Here is a 17,015-nt window from a genome sequence, read left to right as displayed (position 1 = left end):
TACTACTCGTCTCACAAAGACAGAGCGGTTGGAACCAAAAATCTCAAATTTGGAGTCAGGCCAAAGGACAGATTTCAACCGGTCTAATGGCCATTGCTTGTGTTTCTTGGCCCAAGCAAGTCTCTTCTTCTTATTGGTGTCCTTTAGTAGTGTTTTTGTTTTTACAGCAGTTTGACATTGAAGGCCTGATTCACATAGTCTCCTCTGAACAGTTGATGTTGAGATGTGTCTGTTACTTGAACTCTGTGAAGCATTTATTTGGGCTGCAATTTCTGAGGCTGGTAATTCTCATGAACTTATCCTCCACAGCAGAGGTAACTCTGGGTCTTCCTTTCCTGTGGCGGTCCTCACGAGAGACAGTTTCATCATAGCGCTTGATGGTTTTTGCGACTGCGCTTGAAGAAACTTTCAAAGTTGTTGTAATTTTCTGGATTGACTGACCTTTGTGTCTTAAAGTAATGATGTACCGTCGTTTCTCTTTGCTTATTTGAGCTGTTCTTGCCATAATATTGACTTGGTCTTTTACCAAATAGGGCTATCTTCTGTATTCCAGCCCTACCCTGTCACAACACAACTGATTGGCTGAAACGCATTACGAAGGAAAGAAATTACACAAATTAACTTTTAACAAGGCACACCTGTTAATTGAAAGGCATTCCAGGTGACTGCCTCATGAAGCTGGTTGAGAGAATGCAAAGAGTGTGCAAAGCTGTCATCAAGGCAAAGGGTGGCTACTTTGAAGAATCTCAAACATCAATATATTTTAATTTGTTTAACACTTTTTTGGTTACTACATGATTCCATATGTGTTATTTCATAGTTTTTATGTCTTCACTGTTATTCTAAAATGATGAAAATTGTCAAAATAAAGAAAAACCCTTGAATGAGGAGGTGTGTCCATATATATATATATATATATATATAAATATATATATATACAATACATTTAGTTATTCATTAATATATATATATATATATATATATATATGTATATAACTAAATGTATAACTAAATGATATAGTCTGTCGAGCCAGATTAATATACAGTGGTGTAAAGTACTTAAGTAAAAATACTTTAAAGTATGAAAATTGGGTACTTTTTCTACCACTGTTATTTTTACTTTTACTCAAGTATGACAATTGGGTACTTCTTCCATCACTGGTAATATATAATGATGATATGGTCCTTCGAGCAGGATGCTTATCTATATACAAAAATATGTTTCTTTGAGCCAGATTTTGTGTTATATAAATATTCATACACATAGCTCATATAAACAAAGACATTCCGTCGTAAGAACACATACACCCAGCCAGAAGACTGACCCCCTCTTCCTTATATAAACACACATCTCATCTCCCTCTAACTGGCCGGTCCCAAGAGCAAAGAACTTTTGCTGTGCACCAATGGGGCCCGCTCTGGCTAGAGCAAGGCCCGCCTCCAACCCTCCGACCAGTCAAGAAGACCGAAACGACAAGACTCCACCTACTTTATTCTATGTATAAAAATGTGTGTAACCATTGTATAGGTCTCTTTTTCACCTGGCTCCTTGCCGAGTTATGTGAACTAGGTCCGTGCACGTAAAACTGCGGGACAAGATATCTCTGACTCATTAAAACTGTCTTTTGTTACAACTGAAATCCACTCTGTCCAGCGTCCGTGATTTGGTCTCAACTCTCCAGTATTTGAACACTAACAGAATTGGTAGCAGAGGTTGGTTGTTCTTGAATTCGATCTATTATAAGTTAGTGTGAGAGGACGAGACTGATCACGGCTAAAAAATCAGACGGAAGAGTGACTTCCCCAGCCATTCATCTTGCCTCAGGAAATCTGATCGGAGCGCTCTATATAAAGGTGAGCAGAGCCCGTTATATCGAAATCTGCATATTGTATTATAGGCTAAACCAAATTTTGATCAGAAAGTACTGGGCGTGAGTATGAATCGGTGCCCAAATTTTTTACATAAGAACCTAAGACATTGATTAAAGATATCTTGTTTTGTAAAAAAAAAAATATATATATATATATATATATTCTTATTAATGGGCCTATACTCAGTTATTTTAATAGGAATGTGTGAATTGTGATTGACCAATGTGTTAAATTCCTCCAGGGACCCTATTTGTTCTGAAATCTGCATAGAAAACTGTCCTAATTATATATGTATTGGGTTGTGTATAGAGGTGACGTTAAATAGTGGCTGTGTTTTAACACGTAATGGACACAATTATGGATGTTGGAAATTCAATGAGAATTTCATACGAATGAATGAATTATAGATGAACCGAATCTGCAAGTTAGGTCTTGTGGAGGTGTGGTTATAGATGAACCGAATCTGCAAGTAAGGTCTTGTGGAGGTGTGGTTATAGATGAACCGAATCTGCAAGTAAGGTCTTGTGGAGGTGTGGTTATAGATGAACCGAATCTGCAAGTAAGGTCTTGTGGAGGTGTGGTTATAGTTGAATGATAGATGAACCGGATCTGCAAGTAAAATCTCCTGTTGATACATATAACATCGAATAGGTCTTGTGGAGGTGTGGTTGGATTGAATGAATCTGCATGAAAAATGCCCTATTAAAAAAGCTGTGTATTATTTAATAGGTTTTGTAAGAGGTGTAGTCGAGTAGATACAGGATATGTAAGTTTGGCCTTCCACTAGACAGAGATCGGGAATGATGTGGCTATTGCACATCAAACAATAAACATAAGATGAACCAGAGTTGACATTCCATGATTTGGAGATGGGGGAAATTAAATTGAAAGAAACGTTTGTCGCGGAGTAGGTTGGGATACGTAACTGGGCTATTAGGCACACGTGCTGAAAGACAAAGCCACCTTAGTATCGAATGGCCGTGCAACTTTGACAGCAGCCGGGCTGGAATACTGATTTTCGTTTTTTTTTTTTCATTCCTGTTGATATTGCCTAAAGTTTAAAATTATTCTGACAATTGCGATAGAATCGCTGGAATTTACTGATATAAGTTCATAAAGGAACTTACTGAATTGTTTCTAGAAAGCATTTAAATAAGCCGCCGAGCTTAGTACAGACTTTGTTTTACAGACGCTAAAAGCTACACACTGATTTTGGGGTTTTTCTATTCTATCCATATTTCCTAAATATATAGAATTATTCTGACAATTGCTATAGAATCGCTCGAATTTACTGATATAAGTTCATAAAGGAATTTACTGAATTGTTTACAGAAAGTATTTAAATAATTCACTGAACAACTTTTAGTTGTCTAGAAATTCTATCTATATTTCCTAAAGAGCTAGAATTACTCTGAAAATTGTTATAGAACCGCATATATTCACTGATATATTGTTCCAAAAGGAAATCGCAGAATCATTTATAGAAAATACCTAAACGAATCGCTGAACAAATTCAAATAAAATACCGGTGAAATACACACGTGGCGGGCGTCACATACTGATAACCCCCTTTGTCTCGACCAGGGACAGGCTAAGCATACAACGATAGAAATAAACACCACATAGTAAGAATTGAATATACCTAAATAACGCATTATACACATTATCAGACGAACTAGATAAAATGTCTGCAGCTACCACGCCCAAACTAAAATTCAATGATTATTTAGATCAGAGTATGATTGATAGAGCGGGAGGTAAAAAACAGTATGGGAAAGTGTGGAAAGGATTACGGATAAGATGGACACAAGCAGGTTATTTTAGCGGAGGACCACCTACAGGGGGGAAACTCCAAGATATGCAGACAGAATTAGAGGACGCAGTAGAGCATGCAAAAGCGAGTGAGGCGGAGAGAAACAACATACACAGGTTCAAAAAAGTAGGTACAAGAGAGAGAGAGAGAGCAGAGGGGGAGCTCAAGATAGGTACATGGGCCATACAGGAGAGTAGGAGGGTGCTGCCCAAAAACACACCAGACATGATGGGCGTGGCTATTGTGGCGTCGGGGGATGTTAAAGCTCCGCCTGAGAACTTGCCCACGGCTCCCCCTGTGGCCGTTTCTCCCTCACTATATCCACAATTGACAATGGAGGCAGTTCAGCCCCAGCCATACTCAAAGGGACAAAATCACCGGAGCCCGTCACACAACCCATTCCTACCCAGGGCACCTCCCACAATACAGGCTCCAGTTCTGAGAATAGACCAAGGGGAGTTAAAAGGGGAAATTACCCTGGGGATAACGGCTGGCCATATGGTATGTGAACAGTTCGAAACTGGGATTCCAGGAGCAGGAGACCTCCCCCAGGAACGGAGGCCGCAATGCTCCTCTGTGAACTCTCTCACCTCTGAAACCAGAGGACACTTACAAACAAGATTAGATTCAAACCACTTCTATCAGACGGATAGGGAGGACTGTCATCAGAACATGGATATCGAAAACGAAGAAGAAATTGACATGGTGCTCACCCCAGCTCCGATGGGAGCTCCAAACGTGACTAAGATGCAGGAGCTGCTGAAATCATCAATAGCTCGAGCTAAGGAACTCAGGGAGCTAATAGCTAACCAAGATAACAACAGAGAGGGAGCCTACCGTGTGGAAGGCATAATGAGAGGAACAGTAACCAAAGTTACCGAATCAATGGGGTCCGAAACACTCCGTCGGTCCTCCAGAATTGCTGATAGAAGAGAGCGAGAGCAGGAGATGGCAGGACAGTACCCCCTGCGACCGACACCAGGTGATGCACACACTGTGGAGTACCAGCCCTGGAAAATGACTGATTTAACAACACTGATGGGACAGATGCCTAGCCTACATGGAGGAGCTTCAGCGTGGCTACTTCAACTGCAGACACTTACGTCAGGCCTGCAACTCTGCCTAGGAGACATGAAAGCACTTCTAGCAAGAGCCACCGACCACGGAACCATGGAGGCCCTCATGACAGCAGCTGACCTTGGATGGCGGGCCCCAACACTGCCCATAGACCACTTCCGTACCAGATTATGGGAAGTTCTACGGAGAGCATACCCTACAGAAAGAAACCATGCCACCTTATCCTCCTTTACAATCAACCCAGGTGAGCAACCTGCAGCATACCTGGACAGGGCTAAGACCACATGGAGATCGGTCCACGAAGAACCATTCGATCACACTGATACCACACTCAGCATGTGGAAGGAAATGGTGGTCAAAGGGTGTCCTGGAGATGTTAAAACCAAACTCAGAGGAACGGTAGGGTTGATTGCACTTCCTCTGACCCAATTCAATACGCATGTGCACCACCATGTGACCCAGCACAACAAGGAAAGAGGGGGTGCTGAGAGCCAGGTGCAGTCCCTCCAGGTACAACTCCTGAAACTCCAATTGAAGGAAGCACAACAAGGAGAAAAACCTAAGAAACAGATGGTGGCGGAAGAAACGAAGGAGCCGGGAACCAAAACAGACATCTCCCAAATCGTGGCACAGACTGTCTCTCAGATGATCCAACAGCAGGCAGCCCCACCACCCCAATACCCTCACCCACAGCAGTATATCCTGCAACAACAACACCCAGTATGGGCTCGACGGGGTCCCTACACTGGACAACACAGAGGGGGAAATTACCAGTGTTTTAACTGCGGAATTACCGGTCATTTTGCCAGAGATTGCATGAAACCACTCTCCCCGCAGCAACAGCAATGGAGAGCAAGAGGAAGTGGGGGAAACCCACCTCTGCAACATCAGCAACCAGGACCCACACCCATGCATCAGCAACAGCCAGCATACAACCACCCAGAATCTAGCCACATGCAGCAGGAGCAGCAAGATTACAACCAACCCTCCCACTTCAACACCTGATCACCCAGTAAGAATGATGAGGATGCCACTCCTGCCGATGACCACACTGTCTGAAGCCCAAGAAGTGTACTGGCTAAAATGCCTACCCACAGGGCCTGCCACCCCTCACATCCAGTTTAAGTTCAACCAACTGAAAGCTCAAATCTACACTCTGCACCCATATAAGACTCCCCAAGCTGAGATCCATTGCACACTCAATGCAACAGAAACTGATGACTGCCTCTACACTGCAGACTGGGACGAAGACATGATGCACCTGACCCCACCTATCAGGTGTTGTACCATTGGGTGTGGCCCAGAGGGGGTGGCAGCACCGGTCATCCTACGATCAAGGAACCTCCATGCACCCCTGGCCTGGACGGCTGAAGCATCAACAGCCATAGCATTCCTGAAAACAGATCTATCAGCGGCAGCAGCTCTGACTGCACCTGACTACAAGAACAAGTTCCATTTGGATGTTTCTGAAAGGGAAGGATTCACCTCATCCGTCCTATTCCAGAAACAAGAGGGGGAGAGAAGGGTCTTGATGTACTACTCTTCAAACTTGACCACATTGAGGTAGGACAGTCAACATGCTCCAGATACGTTGCTGCAGTAGCAAAAGCTATTGAAAAAACAGCTCACCTCGTGATGTCACCCTTCAATCAGCCATCATCCCTCAACCAGCATCGGCCAAATTAGCTGAAATCATCGGATTGACGCAGGTCCTCATCAGAGGAAAAGGAAAGACTGAATATCTATACAGACTCAGCCCATGCCCATGAAGCAGGCCACACTGATGGACCCAGAACTTTTATGAGAAACACATGGCCCCACACACGAAGGCAAACTAAAGACCCTCCAAAAAGGCCTCGCACATCTGGTGGCACCCTCACATAAAAAATATGACTGACTTATTTTATGACGATTATTTATTTTGTGACGAATGCAATGGTTGTGACAGACACAACCCAAAGAAACCATATCAAACACCAATGGGCTCATACGTAATACCTAATGCATGTTTTCAGGATATTAGGATAGACTACACCGACATGGGCCCCAAAAATTTATCTAAAGGCAAACTCTATCTCCTAGTCATAGTAGATAGGTTCTCCAAATGGGTAGAGGCAATACTAACAAAAGGGGAGGATGCTAGGTCAGTCTTTTAAGTGGCTACAAACCAAACTAATACCCAGGTATGGCATCCCAAGACAAATCAAATTTGACAAATGGCTCACATTTAACAAACACCTGAGACAGGTGGAAGAAAGATTTGGCATAACCCACAGATTTGGATCTGTGTACAGGCCCCAATCCCAAAATCTGGTGGAACGTCAAACCAAAAGCAAAAGCTAAGATAGCTAAAGTATGTGCCTCATGGGATAATGACTGGTAGAGTCATGCATGGTCCACCAAGGGAGGGAGGTCATATGCCCGCCCTTGATGTACAACAAATTGTAATGTCTAATTATGTGAAAAAACTGACGGTTCTCTCTGCAGCACTCTCTACCCAGGTTCACAAGGTCCAGGAGGGGGAGCTGCCGGGGGACACGACACTACTGAAGGTAAAGGTTGGTGACGGGGTGAGGGTTACAGTCCACAAGAGAAAGTGGCTGGAACCCAGGTGGACTGGACCGTACGAAGTGAAGGAGGTTACTTCACACTCAGTCCAGGTCAAAGGTAAATCAGGCACACCTTGACACCGCCTTACACATTGCACCCCAGCCCCAATTCCTTCTAGAACACTGACTGAAGTCAGAGCTGATTTGAGCGGCCTAAATTCGATTCCAAATGAAGACACTCCTTCCTCAGGTGATGCGGCATCAAACTCCGCCTCCCCTGAGAAGGGAACCTCGCCCAGTTAGAGGGAAATTTCTCCCTCTCTGGGTGAGGCTGGGGATATCTGGTCCCTTATTTGTGATATTCATACTGATATTTGGAGTAACCCTAGGACTTTCACATGGTTAATTGAACAACTATTTCACCCTGCCACATCACATACACCAACCCCTACACATGTCCCTAACTCCTTTCCTGATATCACTCCCTCCAATCACTCCCGTCCCAAACGTAGCACTACACCTACAGACCCACCATGCAAATCAGACAAGGTTAGGAGCACCACCTTATGTATACCCACGATTGCAACCGCCACCTTTCTGCTATAGTTTTCACGTCTAATAGACGTGAAGAGGGGGATTTGTTATATAAATATTCATACACATAGCTCATATAAACAAAGACATTCCGTCGTAAGAACACATACACCCAGCCAGAAGACTGACCCCCTCTTCCTTATATAAACACACATCTCATCTCCCTCTAACTGGCCGGTCCCAAGAGCAAAGAACTTTTGCTGTGCACCAATGGGGCCCGCTCTGGCTAGAGCAAGGCCCGCCTCCAACCCTCCGACCAGTCAAGAAGACCGAAACGACAAGACTCCACCTACTTTATTCTATGTATAAAAATGTGTGTAACCATTGTATAGGTCTCTTTTTCACCTGGCTCCTTGCCGAGTTATGTGAACTAGGTCCGTGCACGTAAAACTGCGGGACAAGATATCTCTGACTCATTAAAACTGTCTTTTGTTACAACTGAAATCCACTCTGTCCAGCGTCCGTGATTTGGTCTCAACTCTCCAGTATTTGAACACTAACAGATGGAAAATATCATACTCCTCCTCTTTTACATTTAACAGCTCACCAATCACGTCTAAAAACAGAATACAGGACAAGTCAGTCACACACGGAGTCAAATTTACAATAGAGGAAAGTCTTCTGACATCACAGAGCTCAACGAATGGAAAACACTCGTCCCTGGGTGGGCTTGAACCACCAACCTTTAGATTAACAGTCTAACGCGCTAACCAATTGCGCCACAGAGACTAAGCTGCTGGGAGGAGGACACACGTGGAACAAGGATCACGTTCATTTCATAGCAATCACTCCGCCGTTACATGGTTGCAAGAATTCTGTCATCTTATCCAGACAGAGAAATATTCAGCTTTCAGTCATAATTGTATAGCAAAACAGAGGGGTAACATCCAGATCTGAACAGACGTATATACTACATGGTTTAACTTAAAGATATATTTTATCTTTAAATGCTATCAAAACCAAAAAACTCCCCGTGGCAAAACTCCCCAAGCCAGCCTGAAAAGTAGCAGAGTTTTTCGTTAGCCTCTTACCAATACAAGACGCTGGAAGGGTCTGAATACTCAGCGTCAAAGTCGCTAAATTGACTCTATACACTAATTCAAAATTTCACAAAGTTATACAGTATACGGCTATCCACTCACTGCTCTAGAATCTAGGGAAAAACATGGCAATTCAAGAGGGGTGCTAAGAAAGCAATGCCAAAACGTTGTTTTCTTTGCCTTATTACATTATAAATCACATATAATGAATGTAGATTGTTCTCTATAATATTATAACCTTAATAGTAATGTGTTGATTAAATAAGAGCGTTAATTTGCTGTGACCATTGCTAGTGCAGACCGCACCACTCTTGGTTGTATCTCATCCATATTCATTTTTTAAATTACACTAGGCAAGTCACTTAAGAACAAATTGTTATTTACAATGAAGGCCTACACGGGCCAAACCCGGACGACGCTGGGCCAATTGTGCGCCACCCTATGAAAAAGCTATTGAAAAAACAGCTCACCTCGTGATGTCACCCTTCAATCAGCCATCATCCCTCAACCAGCATCGGCCAAATTAGCTGAAATCATCGGATTGACGCGGGTCCTCATCAGAGGAAAAGGAAAGACTGAATATCTATACAGACTCAGCCCATGCCCATGAAGCAGGCCACACTGATGGACCCAGAACTTTTATGAGAAACACATGGCCCCACACACGAAGGCAAACTAAAGACCCTCCAAAAAGGCCTCGCACATCTGGTGGCACCCTCACATAAAAAATATGACTGACTTATTTTATGACGATTATTTATTTTGTGACGAATGCAATGGTTGTGACAGACACAACCCAAAGAAACCATATCAAACACCAATGGGCTCATACGTAATACCTAATGCATGTTTTCAGGATATTAGGATAGACTACACCGACATGGGCCCCAAAAATGTATCTAAAGGCAAACTCTATCTCCTAGTCATAGTAGATAGGTTCTCCAAATGGGTAGAGGCAATACTAACAAAAGGGGAGGATGCTAGGTCAGTCTTTTAAGTGGCTACAAACCAAACTAATACCCAGGTATGGCATCCCAAGACAAATCAAATTTGACAAATGGCTCACATTTAACAAACACCTGAGACAGGTGGAAGAAAGATTTGGCATAACCCACAGATTTGGATCTGTGTACAGGCCCCAATCCCAAAATCTGGTGGAACGTCAAACCAAAAGCAAAAGCTAAGATAGCTAAAGTATGTGCCTCATGGGATAATGACTGGTAGAGTCATGCATGGTCCACCAAGGGAGGGAGGTCATATGCCCGCCCTTGATGTACAACAAATTGTAATGTCTAATTATGTGAAAAAACTGACGGTTCTCTCTGCAGCACTCTCTACCCAGGTTCACAAGGTCCAGGAGGGGGAGCTGCCGGGGGACACGACACTACTGAAGGTAAAGGTTGGTGACGGGGTGAGGGTTACAGTCCACAAGAGAAAGTGGCTGGAACCCAGGTGGACTGGACCGTACGAAGTGAAGGAGGTTACTTCACACTCAGTCCAGGTCAAAGGTAAATCAGGCACACCTTGACACCGCCTTACACATTGCACCCCAGCCCCAATTCCTTCTAGAACACTGACTGAAGTCAGAGCTGATTTGAGCGGCCTAAATTCGATTCCAAATGAAGACACTCCTTCCTCAGGTGATGCGGCATCAAACTCCGCCTCCCCTGAGAAGGGAACCTCGCCCAGTTAGAGGGAAATTTCTCCCTCTCTGGGTGAGGCTGGGGATATCTGGTCCCTTATTTGTGATATTCATACTGATATTTGGAGTAACCCTAGGACTTTCACATGGTTAATTGAACAACTATTTCACCCTGCCACATCACATACACCAACCCCTACACATGTCCCTAACTCCTTTCCTGATATCACTCCCTCCAATCACTCCCGTCCCAAACGTAGCACTACACCTACAGACCCACCATGCAAATCAGACAAGGTTAGGAGCACCACCTTATGTATACCCACGATTGCAACCGCCACCTTTCTGCTATAGTTTTCACGTCTAATAGACGTGAAGAGGGGGATTTGTTATATAAATATTCATACACATAGCTCATATAAACAAAGACATTCCGTCGTAAGAACACATACACCCAGCCAGAAGACTGACCCCCTCTTCCTTATATAAACACACATCTCATCTCCCTCTAACTGGCCGGTCCCAAGAGCAAAGAACTTTTGCTGTGCACCAATGGGGCCCGCTCTGGCTAGAGCAAGGCCCGCCTCCAACCCTCCGACCAGTCAAGAAGACCGAAACGACAAGACTCCACCTACTTTATTCTATGTATAAAAATGTGTGTAACCATTGTATAGGTCTCTTTTTCACCTGGCTCCTTGCCGAGTTATGTGAACTAGGTCCGTGCACGTAAAACTGCGGGACAAGATATCTCTGACTCATTAAAACTGTCTTTTGTTACAACTGAAATCCACTCTGTCCAGCGTCCGTGATTTGGTCTCAACTCTCCAGTATTTGAACACTAACAGATGGAAAATATCATACTCCTCCTCTTTTACATTTAACAGCTCACCAATCACGTCTAAAAACAGAATACAGGACAAGTCAGTCACACACGGAGTCAAATTTACAATAGAGGAAAGTCTTCTGACATCACAGAGCTCAACGAATGGAAAACACTCGTCCCTGGGTGGGCTTGAACCACCAACCTTTAGATTAACAGTCTAACGCGCTAACCAATTGCGCCACAGAGACTAAGCTGCTGGGAGGAGGACACACGTGGAACAAGGATCACGTTCATTTCATAGCAATCACTCCGCCGTTACATGGTTGCAAGAATTCTGTCATCTTATCCAGACAGAGAAATATTCAGCTTTCAGTCATAATTGTATAGCAAAACAGAGGGGTAACATCCAGATCTGAACAGACGTATATACTACATGGTTTAACTTAAAGATATATTTTATCTTTAAATGCTATCAAAACCAAAAAACTCCCCGTGGCAAAACTCCCCAAGCCAGCCTGAAAAGTAGCAGAGTTTTTCGTTAGCCTCTTACCAATACAAGACGCTGGAAGGGTCTGAATACTCAGCGTCAAAGTCGCTAAATTGACTCTATACACTAATTCAAAATTTCACAAAGTTATACAGTATACGGCTATCACTGCTCTAGAATCTCACTGCTCTAGAATTATAAATCACATATAATGAATGGAAAAACATGGCAATTTGCTGTGACCATTGCTAGTGGGTGGTTGTATCTCATCCATATTCATTTTTTAAAAAAAAGTCACTTAAGAACAAATTGTTATTTACAATGAAAAAAAAACGCTGGGCCAATTGCTATTGAAAAAACAGCTCACCTCGTGATGTCACCCTTCAATCAGCCATCATCCCTCAACCAGCATCGGCCAAATTAGCTGAAATCATCGGATTGACGCAGGTCCTCATCAGAGGAAAAGGAAAGACTGAATATCTATACAGACTCAGCCCATGCCCATGAAGCAGGCCACACTGATGGACCCAGAACTTTTATGAGAAACACATGGCCCCACACACGAAGGCAAACTAAAGACCCTCCAAAAAGGCCTCGCACATCTGGTGGCACCCTCACATAAAAAATATGACTGACTTATTTTATGACGATTATTTATTTTGTGACGAATGCAATGGTTGTGACAGACACAACCCAAAGAAACCATATCAAACACCAATGGGCTCATACGTAATACCTAATGCATGTTTTCAGGATATTAGGATAGACTACACCGACATGGGCCCCAAAAATGTATCTAAAGGCAAACTCTATCTCCTAGTCATAGTAGATAGGTTCTCCAAATGGGTAGAGGCAATACTAACAAAAGGGGAGGATGCTAGGTCAGTCTTTTAAGTGGCTACAAACCAAACTAATACCCAGGTATGGCATCCCAAGACAAATCAAATTTGACAAATGGCTCACATTTAACAAACACCTGAGACAGGTGGAAGAAAGATTTGGCATAACCCACAGATTTGGATCTGTGTACAGGCCCCAATCCCAAAATCTGGTGGAACGTCAAACCAAAAGCAAAAGCTAAGATAGCTAAAGTATGTGCCTCATGGGATAATGACTGGTAGAGTCATGCATGGTCCACCAAGGGAGGGAGGTCATATGCCCGCCCTTGATGTACAACAAATTGTAATGTCTAATTATGTGAAAAAACTGACGGTTCTCTCTGCAGCACTCTCTACCCAGGTTCACAAGGTCCAGGAGGGGGAGCTGCCGGGGGACACGACACTACTGAAGGTAAAGGTTGGTGACGGGGTGAGGGTTACAGTCCACAAGAGAAAGTGGCTGGAACCCAGGTGGACTGGACCGTACGAAGTGAAGGAGGTTACTTCACACTCAGTCCAGGTCAAAGGTAAATCAGGCACACCTTGACACCGCCTTACACATTGCACCCCAGCCCCAATTCCTTCTAGAACACTGACTGAAGTCAGAGCTGATTTGAGCGGCCTAAATTCGATTCCAAATGAAGACACTCCTTCCTCAGGTGATGCGGCATCAAACTCCGCCTCCCCTGAGAAGGGAACCTCGCCCAGTTAGAGGGAAATTTCTCCCTCTCTGGGTGAGGCTGGGGATATCTGGTCCCTTATTTGTGATATTCATACTGATATTTGGAGTAACCCTAGGACTTTCACATGGTTAATTGAACAACTATTTCACCCTGCCACATCACATACACCAACCCCTACACATGTCCCTAACTCCTTTCCTGATATCACTCCCTCCAATCACTCCCGTCCCAAACGTAGCACTACACCTACAGACCCACCATGCAAATCAGACAAGGTTAGGAGCACCACCTTATGTATACCCACGATTGCAACCGCCACCTTTCTGCTATAGTTTTCACGTCTAATAGACGTGAAGAGGGGGATTTGTTATATAAATATTCATACACATAGCTCATATAAACAAAGACATTCCGTCGTAAGAACACATACACCCAGCCAGAAGACTGACCCCCTCTTCCTTATATAAACACACATCTCATCTCCCTCTAACTGGCCGGTCCCAAGAGCAAAGAACTTTTGCTGTGCACCAATGGGGCCCGCTCTGGCTAGAGCAAGGCCCGCCTCCAACCCTCCGACCAGTCAAGAAGACCGAAACGACAAGACTCCACCTACTTTATTCTATGTATAAAAATGTGTGTAACCATTGTATAGGTCTCTTTTTCACCTGGCTCCTTGCCGAGTTATGTGAACTAGGTCCGTGCACGTAAAACTGCGGGACAAGATATCTCTGACTCATTAAAACTGTCTTTTGTTACAACTGAAATCCACTCTGTCCAGCGTCCGTGATTTGGTCTCAACTCTCCAGTATTTGAACACTAACAGATGGAAAATATCATACTCCTCCTCTTTTACATTTAACAGCTCACCAATCACGTCTAAAAACAGAATACAGGACAAGTCAGTCACACACGGAGTCAAATTTACAATAGAGGAAAGTCTTCTGACATCACAGAGCTCAACGAATGGAAAACACTCGTCCCTGGGTGGGCTTGAACCACCAACCTTTAGATTAACAGTCTAACGCGCTAACCAATTGCGCCACAGAGACTAAGCTGCTGGGAGGAGGACACACGTGGAACAAGGATCACGTTCATTTCATAGCAATCACTCCGCCGTTACATGGTTGCAAGAATTCTGTCATCTTATCCAGACAGAGAAATATTCAGCTTTCAGTCATAATTGTATAGCAAAACAGAGGGGTAACATCCAGATCTGAACAGACGTATATACTACATGGTTTAACTTAAAGATATATTTTATCTTTAAATGCTATCAAAACCAAAAAACTCCCCGTGGCAAAACTCCCCAAGCCAGCCTGAAAAGTAGCAGAGTTTTTCGTTAGCCTCTTACCAATACAAGACGCTGGAAGGGTCTGAATACTCAGCGTCAAAGTCGCTAAATTGACTCTATACACTAATTCAAAATTTCACAAAGTTATACAGTATACGGCTATCCACTCACTGCTCTAGAATCTAGGGAAAAACATGGCAATTCAAGAGGGGTGCTAAGAAAGCAATGCCAAAACGTTGTTTTCTTTGCCTTATTACATTATAAATCACATATAATGAATGTAGATTGTTCTCTATAATATTATAACCTTAATAGTAATGTGTTGATTAAATAAGAGCGTTAATTTGCTGTGACCATTGCTAGTGCAGACCGCACCACTCTTGGTTGTATCTCATCCATATTCATTTTTTAAATTACACTAGGCAAGTCACTTAAGAACAAATTGTTATTTACAATGAAGGCCTACACGGGCCAAACCCGGACGACGCTGGGCCAATTGTGCGCCACCCTATGGGACTCACAAATCACACACAGCCAGTTGTGATAGAGCCTGGATTCAAACCAGGGTGTCTGTAGTGACGCCTCTATTTCATTTTGGGCTGGGTAAATACAAGTGAATATATTCATGAAAGTCACCTTGTCTGGGAGAAATTTACACGGTTATAAAAATGTCACGCCGGGGTAAGCTTACGCAAAACACTCACTTTATTTGAGGTGTTACCAAAATCCCCATTGGGAAAAATGTATGGTCGAAAAACAATTGTAACCATTTTCATGTTTGACTGCTATGTTTTATGGGTATTATGACTCATACGGTGGTAATCGATTATAGATTCTTGGTAATGTGGTAATCGATTATAGATTCTTAATTGAAGGTCCCTTAGCCAGATCGATAACAATGACATGGTCCTTCGAGTGAGATTTATATTTTCAAAACAGAACGGTCAAGATCTACAGTAATAAAACAACAGACCTTTGCCACCACCATCCATTTTACAAGTGGGTTAAACGACGCTGTAGAGTAGCTATAGTGGAGTAAAGACAAGTACTGAAGGTCATTTTACAATGAGGCTTCTCTCACAGGCAGACGTAAAACGAAAATAAAAACCTTACCTCCCCGTCGGGGAATTGAACCCCGGTCTCCCGCGTGACAGGCGGGGATACTGACCACTATACTAACGAGGACTGAGTCTATGGTTAAAGCAACAGCATCGTTGTCAACAAAAGTACACATTTAGACACTCATACACACACAACAGACGATCACGGTTATTTGAATATTCAAAAATCCTAACAAACCTCAGTATTCCTTTACTTGTGTGCGTGTTCATTTGACCTTTTTTTGTGGGGGGGGGGGGGGTATTTTAACAATGAAAACTTTTTTCTAAATTAAATGATCATTGAGACATTATTACATACAGGGATACACCGTGACAATTGAAATTCTTTATTTAATAAAACAACAGTTGAACTGTTTGATTTTTAGTTTTGATGACAGTGCATTGAGCTAGCGCATTTAGTCCTCCAGTCAACTCTGACAACCTATTTTCTCCACTTCAAATAGAAATGACTGTCACGTACATAGCCACGGTTCCACAAAACCTGACCCAGAGCAATGCAAAACACTCACCAGAAAAGTAATTTCAAACAGAATTCATCAACCCTGGCGAAAATCAGACTTCTCTTTCACCGTTGCTGTTAGCCAAAAACTACTGGAGAATTGCAGCCTGTCCGTTGTGGTAGCCTGCCTTTGACGTTTGTGTCATTCTGACTTGTCAAGTGTTTTTTTTAACTGCGTTTTTCAATGTCGACTATCCTGATAGCAGAAATAATGTCATATTATCCGAAGAGTGAAATCATTTCAAATGCCCATCCCTAACAAACACGATACCAACATGTGTCGACAAACAAGTCCTGCGCACACTTTAAACAACGAGACAAAATATATTCATTTTAATTTTCTCAAAGTTATACATACAGTGATTTATCACAATGGGGTTTCTGAAAATGAAAATAAGCTCTAGCAGTAACAAGAGTAGATAATAGATTCTGAATTTATTGTTCCTCAAACCAGATTAATATATACATACATACACATATACAGTACCATTTAAAAGTTGGGACACACCTCCTCATTCAAGGGTTTTTCTACATTTTTTACTATTTTCTACATTGTAGAATAAAAGTGAAGACATCAAAACTATGAAAAAACACATGGAATCTTGTAGTAACCAAAAAAGTCTTAAACAAATCAAAAGATATTTTA

At 42.9% G+C, this 17,015-nt stretch overlaps 4 non-coding genes across 4 annotated transcripts; all 4 read right to left on the bottom strand.

Moving 5' to 3' along the window:
- Positions 1-8,560: 8,560 nt before the first annotated feature.
- Positions 8,561-8,634, bottom strand: trnan-guu (transfer RNA asparagine (anticodon GUU)). Its single transcript has one exon. It is a non-coding gene; the product is annotated as a tRNA-Asn (tRNA).
- Positions 8,635-11,584: 2,950 nt separating this feature from the next.
- trnan-guu (transfer RNA asparagine (anticodon GUU)) lies at positions 11,585-11,658 on the bottom strand. Its single transcript has one exon. It is a non-coding gene; the product is annotated as a tRNA-Asn (tRNA).
- A 2,775-nt stretch (positions 11,659-14,433) lies between these two features.
- On the bottom strand, positions 14,434-14,507 carry trnan-guu (transfer RNA asparagine (anticodon GUU)). Its single transcript has one exon. It is a non-coding gene; the product is annotated as a tRNA-Asn (tRNA).
- A 1,355-nt stretch (positions 14,508-15,862) lies between these two features.
- trnad-guc (transfer RNA aspartic acid (anticodon GUC)) lies at positions 15,863-15,934 on the bottom strand. Its single transcript has one exon. It is a non-coding gene; the product is annotated as a tRNA-Asp (tRNA).
- Between the last annotated feature and the right edge of the window lie 1,081 nt (positions 15,935-17,015).

The sequence above is a fragment of the Oncorhynchus clarkii genome, chromosome 9 (genome assembly GCF_045791955.1).
Source record: "Oncorhynchus clarkii lewisi isolate Uvic-CL-2024 chromosome 9, UVic_Ocla_1.0, whole genome shotgun sequence".
In the NCBI taxonomy this organism is placed as follows: Eukaryota; Metazoa; Chordata; class Actinopteri; order Salmoniformes; family Salmonidae; genus Oncorhynchus; species Oncorhynchus clarkii.
This window is presented reverse-complemented; position numbering and strand designations above follow the sequence as displayed.